The sequence below is a fragment of the Chiloscyllium plagiosum genome, unplaced genomic scaffold (assembly GCF_037043375.1).
Source record: "Chiloscyllium plagiosum isolate Xiang-an unplaced genomic scaffold, Cpla_swu_hap1 HiC_scaffold_5, whole genome shotgun sequence".
Classification (NCBI taxonomy): domain Eukaryota; kingdom Metazoa; phylum Chordata; class Chondrichthyes; order Orectolobiformes; family Hemiscylliidae; genus Chiloscyllium; species Chiloscyllium plagiosum.
Genome location: NW_028270143.1, coordinates 69,788,009 through 69,800,607, shown reverse-complemented (window position 1 = coordinate 69,800,607; position 12,599 = coordinate 69,788,009). Strand labels below are relative to the sequence as shown.

Below are 12,599 nucleotides of genomic sequence, written 5' to 3'. Positions count from 1 at the left end.
TTGGCTGACGGTGAACCGCACGTTGATGCGCACTCACGTGCTGGTTGGCCGGCGGAAGTGCACAGGCGCAGTGCTGCCTGAGCTGCCAGGGTGGTGCGGATCTGCGCAGGCGCTGAGCAGTTTTACGGCTGTTGGTGGCGCGAGTTTGCGCAGGCGTTGTACCAGTAGTCTGGCTTCTGGTGGTGCCGGTCGTCTGGCTGGTGGCGGCGTGGTTTTGCGCAGGCGCCATGCCGGTCGTCTGGCTGGTGGCGGCGTGGTTTTGCGCAGGCGCCGTGCCGGTCGTCTGGCTGGTGGTGGCTGCGGTGGCGCGGGTTTACAATCTCTTGTCACTGGGACGGGGTTGAAGGAGGCGGAGTCCGTGCGGCGGACCAGGTAAACAAACAGCATAGCCCACTTCCTCAGAGGGCTTGGGTCCCGGCGGGGGAAGGGGGTCGTCCGCTTAAACATTGCAAGACTGCTGAACGCCCCATGACATATTGTCAGGCCTAGACTTAAAGGCTTTTACTGAGGTCGAGTAGAGCCGGAGGTGAGCTCTGAAGATAAATCATTCTTGGTTCTAACACTGTACATTTGCTTCCCCGTAAATTGTGAAACCTTGATGTGATGAAAATGCCACTGACGTGCCGCGGTAGAGGCGGTGGAATTTCAACAAACTGGAAGAAAATAAAATTAACCCTCTCCCCATTTCCCCCAAACACTTCGGCGACCCCCTTTCCATTTTTCTGCCTGGCGTCAGTCCCTCTTGCGAATGGAGGGTTGTTTTTGAACAGGGTTAAAATTAATCATACTATAAACCCAGTTACATTTTTAAAGCAAATGTATGTTTCTACTACTTGAAATTAACATGCCCAAAATTAATGCAAAACATTCAAGTGAAATTTTGTGTCGAAGCCTTAACTCAAATGCTAGTTCATTTTTATCATTAGATCTAAGGAGATATGGGTACACATATGAAGAAGTGATTTTTGTTTAATCAATGGAGTTAGCTTTAAAAGTAAACAGTTTAAAACTTCACTGTTTATATTATGGATTTAGCTTAATGTGCATTGTAGAAATTAAGCTGCAGTATTTGACAGTACTCCCTATATCCGTTATGAAACATTTCTGTTTTGTCCCTGCGTCCTCAGGGAGGTTGTGTTGCATTATCATAATCTAGTTGTGTCCTGTAACATAACCAGTTTAATGGGATACTGTATAGAAGTTCAATTTTGACATTGTGTACGCTTGTATTGTAACTGCAGTCAATGCAATTGCATTGTACTTTGTAGGTGTAAAAGTTAACCAACTAGGTTTTTAAAACAAGTTTTGACATATCGTGATGTATCAGTAAGTCCAAGTGATGTTTCAGTATTCTGTGATACTGAATGACTATTTATGTTCAGCATTCATGATGAAGGGCTTATGCCCAAAATGTCGACTCTCCTGCTCCTCTGATGCTGTCTGACCTGCTGTGTTTTTCCATCACAGCACTTTTTGATTCTGACTCTAGCAGCTGCAGTCCTCACTTTCTCCTATTTATATTCTGCGCAATTCCTTCATAAATGGAACTTTAAGTAACACTAATGGATTTCTTCATATTGTACATACAGGCACATTTTCTCAATTTTGTGTTTGAAAAATTCCATCAGTTTTCAACATTTGCATTGTAAATTAAATCATGTACTCAAAATGTCAAAGCTTTGGGAATACGCAGAGGAGAATCATACCATGGTGAAGGACTTCAGTTAAGTGAAGAAACTAAAAACATTGACATTGTTTTCCTTAGAACACAGTCAATGGGAAATATAATGGTGATGTACAGAAGTTAGGGTGAATTCTGATAGTGAAAACAATTTATCCTTAGTTAGTCTGCGTGGAAGATTTGGAACTAAAGCATATAGATTTGAGATAGTTGACAAAAAAAGGGAGTTGTTTTCACATAGTGAATTGAGTGGAAGATTGCCAGAAAGGTAGTGAGAGAAGATAACTTTCAAAAATGAATTTGATTTACAGTTTTCTTGTATTGTGTGAATTTGATTGGCCATCGCAAATAGCAGGCAAAATGAATAAAATAATTTCTACATTGCATAAAACTTTGTCTTTCTCCTTCTCTCCTGCTTCCAACCACTCTGAAATAAAGCAGTTAAGTATAATGATGCTCACAAGAAATTTACAAAACATTTATGTTGAAGTCATTTGCATTTTTGTTTAAATGCAGGCTTGAACTTAGTTGAAAAGTCAGATGCACTGAATCTCGTTGGAAATAACTTGTCTACATATGTATTTTTACATTGTATTTATGCAAAACATCTCTTGCTCTTGCTTTTCATTTTACTAAGGTTTGAAGAGCCAATAGAGCTAATATACACTGATTTGGTTAGTTTCACTTCTGGGATGTTTCACCACTATAGCACGCAAGTACAGCCTTATGTTTCAGTGGGCTGTAACAGAAAGTGACTTTTTTAAAATTCGGGTGTAATAAGGAATCACAACAGTTCTAAAAGAAATGGGATTGGCTGGAACGACTTAACCACAAGTTATTTCACTTTAACAAAGTCCGAATAGTTGTTTGAACCGGCCAAGTAATTGGAATGTTGAGTTTAAGTGATGGATTTGTAGTTGAGATATATGTTAATGATTAGTGTAATTTGTATGATATAAATAATGGTCACGCCCACCACATATGTTTGCAGTGTGGTCAGTGATCTGTGAATTTATCTAGCTTGTTTAGCTTCCTTTTGTATTTTGTATAATTGAAATTAACGTGGACCAGCAGTCAAGCTTTTAATGGAAGTAATGAGTTTATTATAAACAAAACTTATGTTTGGCAAACATTGGAAATCAAAGGATAGAATATGATGATGGGTTTCCTGTTGATGAAATTGAATTGGTGCAGTTGTAGACTGATAGGAGACATTCAGAAATGTGTCAAAGATACTAGCAATTGAAAAACGTATTAGATTCCCAGGAACTTCTGAGAAAAATGAGAGACCTGCAGCTTCTGAGGCATCTTCCTTATTGACTACTTAGGTTTTTGTTTTATAGACTTAAGTCCAGTAGAAGTTGTTAGGCAACTAGTAGCATAGAGGCCCTGTAGCCATTGGAAAACCAGATTTTACAGTAATGAAGAGCCAATAATTTCATTTCATCTCCTTGGGAGGAAAAAAATTTTCTAATCAACCTATTGACAGCAGTTACTGCACACCTTTGGAATATGGGCTACCTGGTTCAAAGATAGGGATGCTACCACTGCACCACAAGAGTCACGTCTCCTTTAAAGCTTAGCCTGATTTCTTGAAAGTCACTTTTGTTTTTCTAAAAACAGCAAGTGGCCTATAGCACAGATTAAATGATTTACTTCATTTTGTTGGGAAAAACCACATGGTAAATCTTTTACAGTTCTGAAAATGTCCAAACCATTCGATAGCTTCCAGATTTTTCATAGTCCGTGAAGATAAATATGTGTTCCCAACATGCCTGTGCCCCAGGAGAAAAGACACAATTTCCAAATGTTCATTATAACGTAGATATGAAAACCCGAAACATAAAAAAGACTTGCATTCATTCACCTTCATTCAATTGTTATACAAAACTTAGCCTCAACAATATCCACATCATAGTGCATTTGTAATATATCATTAAGTTTAGCAATATGCACAAATCTTTATTATAAGCTCAATTAGCAAACTCCATCAAAAATAAGTCAGCATTCTGACTTATGATCTTTCCTACAAAGGCCAAGGAATTGTGACCAGTAGTTACTAGGTGGTCCTATGGTCATGATGGACATAAACATCGAAATATTTAACATTGAGTAACATTCCCAGAATTTCCTTTTCTGTTGTAAAATGCCTTTCAGCTCATCATGCCCATGCCAGTCAACAAAGACCTGACCACACTAATGACATTTTCTAACTCTTAGAGTCATAGAGATGCACAGCACGGAAACACACCCTTCATCCAACACGTCCATGCCATCCAGATATCCTAAATAAATCTAGTCCCATTTGCTAGCATTTTGCACATATCCCTCCAAACTCTTCCTATTCATATACCCATCCAGGTGCCTTTTAAATGTTGCAATTGTACCAGCCTCCTCCACTTCCTGTGGCAGCTCAATCCATACATTCAGCATTCTCTGTGTGAAAGAGTTTCCCCTTGGGTCCCTATTAAATCTGTCCTCTCTCAACTTAAACCTATGCCCTCTAGTTCTGGACTTTGTCTATTTACCCTATCCATGCTGCTCATGATTTTATAGACTTCTATAAGATCACCCTTCAGCCTCCAATGCTTCAGGAAACATATCTTTAGTCAATTCAGCCTCTCCCTATAGCTCAAACCCTCCAACCCTGGCAACATTCTTGTAAATTTTTTTCTGAACCCTTTCAAGTTTCACAGCATCTTTCCTGTAGCAGGGAAGCTAGGATTGGGCGCAGTATTCCAAAAGTGGCCTAACCAATGTCCTGGACATTTCTAATTAAGGGCTTATGCCCAAAACATTGACTCTCCATCTCTCGGATGTTGCCTGACTTACTGTGCTTTTCCAACAGCACGCTTTTTGACAATGTCCTGTATGGCCGCAACATGACCTCCCAACTCCGGTACTCAATGCTCTGACCAATAAAGGCAGGCATACCAAATGCCTTCTCCACTATCCTATCTACCTGCGACTCCACTTTGAAGGAAGTATTAACCTGCACTCCAAAGTCTCTTTGTTCAGCAACATTCCCCAGAACCTAACCCTTAAGTGTATAAGTCCTGCCTTGATTTGTCTTTCTAAAACCCAGCGCCTCACATTTATCTGAATTAAACATCATCTGCCATTTCTCAGCCCACTGATCCATCTGATCAAGATCCTGTTGTACTCCAAGGTAATCTTTTTCACTGTCCACTACACCTCCAATTTTGGTGTCATCTGCAAACTTAATAACTATACTTTCTATTTCACATCCAAATCATAAATAAATAACAAAGCAGTGGACCCAGCACCGATCCTTGTGGATCACAGGCTTCCAGTCTGAAAAGCAACACTCCATCATCCTGCTCTGTCTTTAACCTTCAAGTCAGTTTTATATCCAAATGTCTGGTTCTCCCTGTGTTCCATGTAATCCAATCTTACTAACCACTCTGCCATGAAGGACGTTGTCGAACTTACTGAAGCTCTGGATGTAAGTTGGCTTGCTGAGCTAGAAGATTAGTTTTCAGACGTTTTGTCATCATACTAGGTAACATGATCAGTGAGCCTCCAGTGAAGCACTAGTGTTATGACCTGCTTTCTATTTGTGTGTTGAAGTTTCCTTGGATTCGTGGTGTCATTTCTTGTAGTGATATCATTTCCTCTAATTTTTCTCAGAGGATGGTAATGGGATCCAAGTCAATGTGTTTGTTGATCGAGTTCTGGTTGCAATGCCATGCTTCTAGGAATTCTTGTGTGTGGCTCTGTTTGGCTTGTTCCTAAATATAACTGGGAAATTTGACGCTAAGAAGCTTTACTCAAGAACACAACAGACCATGAATGGACAGACACAGTAGAACAAACTGTATACATTAGACAGCGACAATCACAGAAAATGAAAGAAACTAGACCTGCAGAAAAATCTCAATAAACTCGCACAAAATAACAATACAGACAACCTAGAAGCACGGATAAAAAAACTTATCTGACTGACCCTTAACAGACACTTAAAAAGCTGTCTTAGTAAGAGGATTAAATTACAATTTCTGGGATGCAGACAAGAAAGATTTCTTAACAGCATTAGAAACAACACTGAAAGGCAATGAAATCACAGAAGAAAACCAGCAGACAGTCGGACCAACTTTAAGCAGGAAAAAGGTAGGAAACGCACTCAATACACAAGAAGGACTCAACATGATTAAAAACATTGGTATCCTACCTGCAGACAATGGAAGCTTGACAGTCTTTTAAAACTGAACAGACTACTTTGAGAAAGTGTTTGCAAATACTGATACTTACCAATAGGTGGCGATTATAGCTGACCCCACAACTAGAGAACTGAATTACAGCCATCCTCAAAACACTTCAGGAATCTGGAGAATTAACCAAGACAGACTTTCAAAAATGAAACCAGACAGATCCAACATACCACGCTTTACAGATTACCCAAAATTCACAAACTAGGAGCCTCACTCAGACCCATAGTCTTGCTACCTGGAACACCAAAATATAGATTAGCCAAGGAACTATACCAAAGATTAAAACACTTCATTCACTCCACCCAAGAATTCCTGAACACCATCAAAGACACAAAGATAGAAGAGAATGAAATAATGGTCTCCTTTGACGTAACAGCCCTGTACACATCCATCAACATCAACCTTGCCAAAGAAATACTGACTACGTTATTAGAAGAACCAAAGGCACATTACAAAACACCACCAACATCATTAGCAGGGAGAACATCATCAAGCTAGTTGACCTATGCCTTACCACACACTCTACTTTCAATAACAAAACCTACAGACTAACCAACGGAACACCCATGGGATCTCTGATATCAGAGTTTTTAGCAGAGGCAGTAATGCAGAGACTTGAACAAACAGCTCTGACAACCATCCAACCCAAACTTTGGGTCCACTATGTGGATGACAGCTTTGTCATCATTGAACAAAATAAATTAGAGGAAACCTTCAAAACCATCGATAATACCCTTACTGGCATAAAATTCACAAGAGGTGGAAAACACTAACAAACTGCCATTCCTAGATGTCACAGCAGAGCGAGCAGCCAATTGGGAACTTTAGATCGGCGTAAGCAACACTTAAGGACCAAATACTGACCTACAGAAGAAATCATCCAAACACCCACAAATGAAGCTGCATTAGAACATTATTTCAACGAGCCACCACACACTGCAGCACAGAGGAACTATGTAGAACAGAGGAAAATCACCAATACAGCATATCCAAAAAGAATGAGTACCCAATGAACACAGTTTGCTGATTTCTCAGGAACAAACCCAAACAAGCAGACAAAATGAGTCCAGAAACCCTGGCACTCTCCCCTACATCAAAGACATCTCAGAAAAGACTGCCAGACTACTCAGATCTCTTGGCATCCTGGTAACCCACAAACCCACCAACACGTTAACAGCTAATGAACTTAAAAGAACCTATACAGACAACAAGCATAACAAATGGCATTTACAACATACCTTGCAAGGACTGTAACAAACACTACAGTGGACAAACAGGCATGAACATCAACTAGCCACAAAAGGACATGACCCACTCTCATTCGTATCCTTACATACAGATGAGGCAGGACACCACTTTGGGACAACACATCCATCCTAGGACAAGCCAAACAGAGACATGCAAGAGAAATCCTAGAAGCATGGCAATTCAACAAGAGCACTCTCAACAAACACATCAACTTGGACCTCATTTACCATCCTCTGAGGAAAAAGAATAGGAAATGACATCAGGGAAGTTACACCACCAGCCCAAGGAAACCTAAACACATAAATAGAAAGCGGGTCATAACACTAGTGTTTCACTGGATGCTCACTGACGTTACCTGGTAAGGTGACGAAACGTCGGAAAACAAACCTTTCAGCTTATCGAGCCAACTTAGATCCAGAACCTCAACCTGAGCTACAAATTTTCTCAAAACACACTAGTCTTCCTCCTCAATCCTCTTTGTACTCCTTCAAAAAAATTCAAGTTATTGAGACACAATTTGCCACACAAAAAACCACATTGACTATCCCTAATTAATCCTTGTCTTTCCAAATATGCATACATCCTGTCCGTCAGGATTCCCTCTGACAACTTGCCCACCACTGATGTCAGGCTTACCGGTCTATAGTTTCCTGGCTTTTCCTTACCACCTTTCTTAAATAGTGGCACCATATTATCCAACTTTTAGTTTTCCGACACCTTGCCTGTGGCTATCAATGATACAAATGTCTCAGCAAGGAGCTCAGCAGTCTCTTCCTTAGCTTCCCACAGAGTTCTAGGGTACATCTGGTCAGATCCTGGGGATTTATCCAACTTCAAGAATTTTAAGATGTTCAGCGCCGCCAACTCTGTTGTAATATGGACATTTTTCAAGATGTCGCTATTTATTTACCCACATTCTCTATCTTCCATATCCTTCTCCACAGTACTATGTACACGTACAAGTGCGATGAGAAATACTTGTTTAGTATCTTACCCTGTCTTCTACAGTCCACACATGAGTGGCATTACTGATCATTAAGAGGCCTTATCCTCTCCCAAGTTACCCTTTTGTCCTTAATGTATGTGTAGAATTCCTTTGATTCTCTTTAACCCTATTTGCCAAATCTATCTCACGTCCTCTTTTTGCCCTGCTGATTTCCCTCTTAAGTATACTCCTATGACATAATTTATATTGACTTCAGTAAGGCTTTCGACAGTACACCTGGTACACTGTTTAGCAAAGTTAGATCACATGGAATATAGGGTGAACTAGCCATTTGGATACTGAAGTGGCTTGAAGGGAGAAGACAGGGTGTTGGTGGAGGGTTGCTTTTCAGACTAGAAGCCTGTGACCAGTGGTGTGCCACAACATTGATGTTGGGTCCATTGCTTTTGGTCATTTATATAATTGATTTGGATATGAACATAGGTGTTATAGTTAGTAAGTTTGCTGATGACGCCAAAGTTGGAGATGTGGTGGACAGCAAAGAAGGTTACCTCAGAATACAATGGTATCTTCATCAGATGGGCCAATGGGCCGAAGAGTGGCAGATGGAGTTCAATTTAGATAAATGTGATGTGCTGCATTTTGGAAAGGCAAATCTTAGCAGGATTTATACACTTAAGAGTAAGGTCCTGGGGAGTGTTGCTGAACAAAGGGACCTTGGAGTGCAGGTTCATAGTTCCTTGAAAGTGGAGCTGCAGGTAGATAGGGTTGTGAAAACGGTGTCTTGTATGCTTTCTTTTATTGGTCAATTTAGTATTATTTTGTACAGGAGTTGGGAGATCATGTTGTGGCTATACAGGACATTGGTTAGGCCACTTTTGGAATATTGCGTGTAATTCTGGACTCATTCCGGTAGGAAAGCTGTTATAGAGTCATAGAGATGTACAGCATGGAAGCAGACCCTTCGGTCCAACCTGTCCATGCCAACCAGATATCCCAACCCAATCTAGTCCCACCTGCCAGCACCCAGCCCATATCTCTCCAACCCTTCCTATTCATATACCCATCCAAATGCCTCTTAAATGTTGCAATTGTAACAGTTTCCACCACTTCCTCTGGCAGCCCATTCCATACACCTACCACACTCTGTGGGAAAAAGTTGCCCCTTAGGTCTCTTTTATATCTTTCCCGTCTCACCCTAAACCTATGCCATCTAGTTCTGGATTCCCTGACCCCAAGGAAAAGACTTTGCCTATTTACCCTATCCATGCCCCTCATAATTTTGTAAGCCTCTATAAGGTCACCCCTCAGCCTCTGACACTCCAGGGGAAACAGCCCCAGCTTGTTCAGCCTCTCCCTATAGCTCAAATCCTCCAACCCTGGCAACATCCTTGTAAATCTTTTCTGAACCCCTTCACGTTTCACAACATCTTCCCGATAGGAAGGAGACCAGAATTGCATGCAATATTCCAACAGTAGACTAACCAATGTCCTGTACAGCCACAACATGACCTCCCAACTCCTGTACTCAATACTCTGACCAATAAAGGAAGGCATACCAAATTCCGCCTTCACTATCCTATCTACCTGCAACTCCACTTTCAAGGAGCTATGAATCTGCACTCCAAGGTCTCTTTGTTCAACAACACTCCCAAGCACCTTACCATTAAGTGTAGAAGTCCTGCTAAGATTTGCTTTCCCAAAATGCAGCACCTCACATTTATCTGAATTAAATTCCATCTGCCACTTCTCAGCCCTGGTCCAGATGCTGTTGTAATCTGAAGTAACCCTCTTTGCTGTCCACTACACCTCCAATTTTGGTGTCATCTGCAAACGTACTATCTGTACCTCTTATGCCCTCATCTAAATCATTTATGTAAATGACAAAAATTAGAGGACCGATCACCGATCCTTGTGGCACTCCACTGGTCACAGGCCTCCAGTCTGAAAAAGAACCCTCCACCACCACCCTCTGTCTTCTACAGTTGAGCCATTTCTGTATCCAAATGGTTAGTTCACCCTGTATTCCATGAGATCCAATCTTGCTAATCAGTTGTTATGAAATTTGGAAACATTTGGAAAAGATTAACAAGGATGTTGCCAGAGCTGGAGGGTTTGAGCTATAGGGAGAGGCTGAATAAGCTGGGGCTGTTTTTCCTTGAGTGTCAGAGGCTGAGGGGTGATCTTATAGAGGTTTGTGAAATTATGAAGGCATGGTTAAGGTAAATAGACAAAGTCTTTTCCCCTAAGTCAGCGAGTTCAGAACTAGAGGGTGTAGGTTTCGGCGAGGAGCATATTTAAAAGGGGAAACTTTTTTCACGCAGAGGGTGGTGCATGTATGGATTGAGCTGCCAGAGGAAGTGGTGGATCTGGTATAGTTACAACATTTAAAAGGCACCTGGAAGGGTATATGAATAGGAAGGGTTTAGAGCGATATGGGCGTAATGCTGGCAAATGGGACCAGATAAATTTAGGATATCTGGTCGGCATGGATGAGTGGACTGAAGGACTGTTTCTATTCTGTACATCTCTGTGACTCTATATGCTTTTATACTCTTCTCGAGAATCAATCAATTTCTGCAGTCTATACCTGACATATGCTTCTAGCCTATTACTGTGGGGACTGAGAGTGCAAATTAATATCTAAATCCTGCTTAAATATTAAAGTGTTGGACTTAACCACCCTTTCAGGCAGAGAGTTCTAGACTTGCTGAAAAATACCGATTGGGTTTTTGTACTTAACAAGAAATTGCTTTTTATTACAAAATGTTAGTCTGACCACAGATAAATAGTGAGGTATAAAATTATAACTAACTTAATTTCTACCCTTAAATTCCTATGCATATGTAGACAAAAATAGTCAAACAAAAAAGAAAGATATGGTGGGCAAGTGGGGAAGAGGAAAAATTAGGTAAACGTAAGTCACTGGCATCAGTACACAGGATTCATTGAGATGTCCTACTTCTGCTCAGTTTTTCTGATTTCCAGTTGTCATCTTTCCAAGTCCTTTCTGCTATCGAATGCAGACCCTGGATAGATTCAATGCTAATTATTGTGTCTCACTCAATTAGGCAAATAGTGGGTAGAAATAGCTAGCTATCTTTATTCTTTGCTACTCCTCTGCAAAGAGAGAGAGGATGTTGTCTTTTTAGGTGTCTAGAGGCTTTCTAGCACTGTGTTGTTCACACACAGGTTGTCCACCTGCCGAGCAGCCAATCAGTTTTCTTTTTCTTTTTTTTTGTAGGCCTGGGTGCAGGTGGGGCCCTGGCAGTGGCAGTGGAGAAGGGCCCAATGCAACAACAATGGAAGCAGACCTGGGTGCGGGTGGGGCTCTGGCAGCAGTAGTCAGAGCAGGTCCCAGGTGTAGGTAGGCCCAGGCAGCAGCAGCAGTGCAGGCAAGGTCCAGGCTCCATTAGTAGGAGCAGGCCCAAGCTTGTAACAGCAGCAGCAGTGATAGTAGTAGCTGCCTGTGCAGCTAAGCACAGCTTCAAATAAGCAGAAAAGAAAAGCCAGAAAACAAATAACCACAATAAAGAAGAAACCAGGAACTTCAACATAAACTCCTCCTTAATGTGAGGATAGCCAATCAGTTATTATGCTGATTACTCCTAGCCCCCACAACTGATCCTGATTGAGAAGCCAATCAATAGGCTGTCTCTAGACAAAACTGTCCCGCATACACTGTACTGTGCCAAAGAGTCCAGCGTCCCTCTCCATTGCTTGAACAAGACAACTGTGTGAATAGAACTCCTGTGAGTTCTAGTAACTTGTTTTAATGCTGAAACATCTCTTTCCATCGTTTTCTTTATTTAAAATAGTACCCTTTTTCTATTTTGGTCCACAATCCAAAATTAAATGAAAATAAAGTATTTGGTCTTTACAGTTTAAAAATAAACTCTTTAGGATTTCCTTTGTTCTATTCATCAATACTGTTCTCTTAGTGTTCCTAATTTTCTTTTTTAAGTTCACCCTGTATTTGGTATATTCCTCCAGGAGCCTTCAGCATGTGTAATAGCATCTTGTTTTTTCTCATCCTAACTTTATGTTCCTTAACATTGAGTATTTGAGTCCCATCCTCTGTTTTTATGGAACATATTTGACCTCTGCTGTCGCTGTCACTGTCACTATCTCCTCTCTTGAATGCCTCCTATTCCTCTGATAATTTTATCTGCAAGAAGCTGCACCCAGTCCACTTGGGCCAAATAATATTAATTAAATTAACCTTAGTTAAATTAACCTTTCCCTAGTTTAGAACTTTTATTCCTGGCCATTCCTATCCCTTTCCATAATATCCTGAATCTAGCAGTGTTATGGTCTCTATATTTCTATGGAGGAGTGCATTGGGGGGGGTGGGGGGTCACAGTCTCAAGATTTGGGGTAAACCATTTCAAACAGACATACCTAGACTCATGCAGTTCAGAGGACACCCTTCAGCCCAGTCTGGAGACTGAGGAATAAGACTGACAAACACAGACAGATGCCAGAGTTAAGG

At 41.0% G+C, this 12,599-nt stretch overlaps 1 protein-coding gene across 17 annotated transcripts in view; it reads left to right on the top strand.

The window, feature by feature from the left end:
• The first annotated feature begins 257 nt into the window (after positions 1 to 257).
• tbc1d5 (TBC1 domain family, member 5) overlaps positions 258 to 12,599 on the top strand; it is a 524,363-nt gene continuing 512,021 nt past the window's right edge. For 10 of the 17 annotated variants that reach the window (XM_087987287.1, XM_087987275.1, XM_087987279.1 and 7 more), the window contains exon 1: positions 258 to 372. The gene's annotated coding sequence lies outside the window, so the exon portion shown is untranslated. Of the gene's footprint in view, positions 373 to 462; positions 527 to 12,599 lie in introns of those variants that run through there. The other 7 variants (XM_043690203.2, XM_043690191.2, XM_087987282.1 and 4 more) reach the window with 6 other exon arrangements.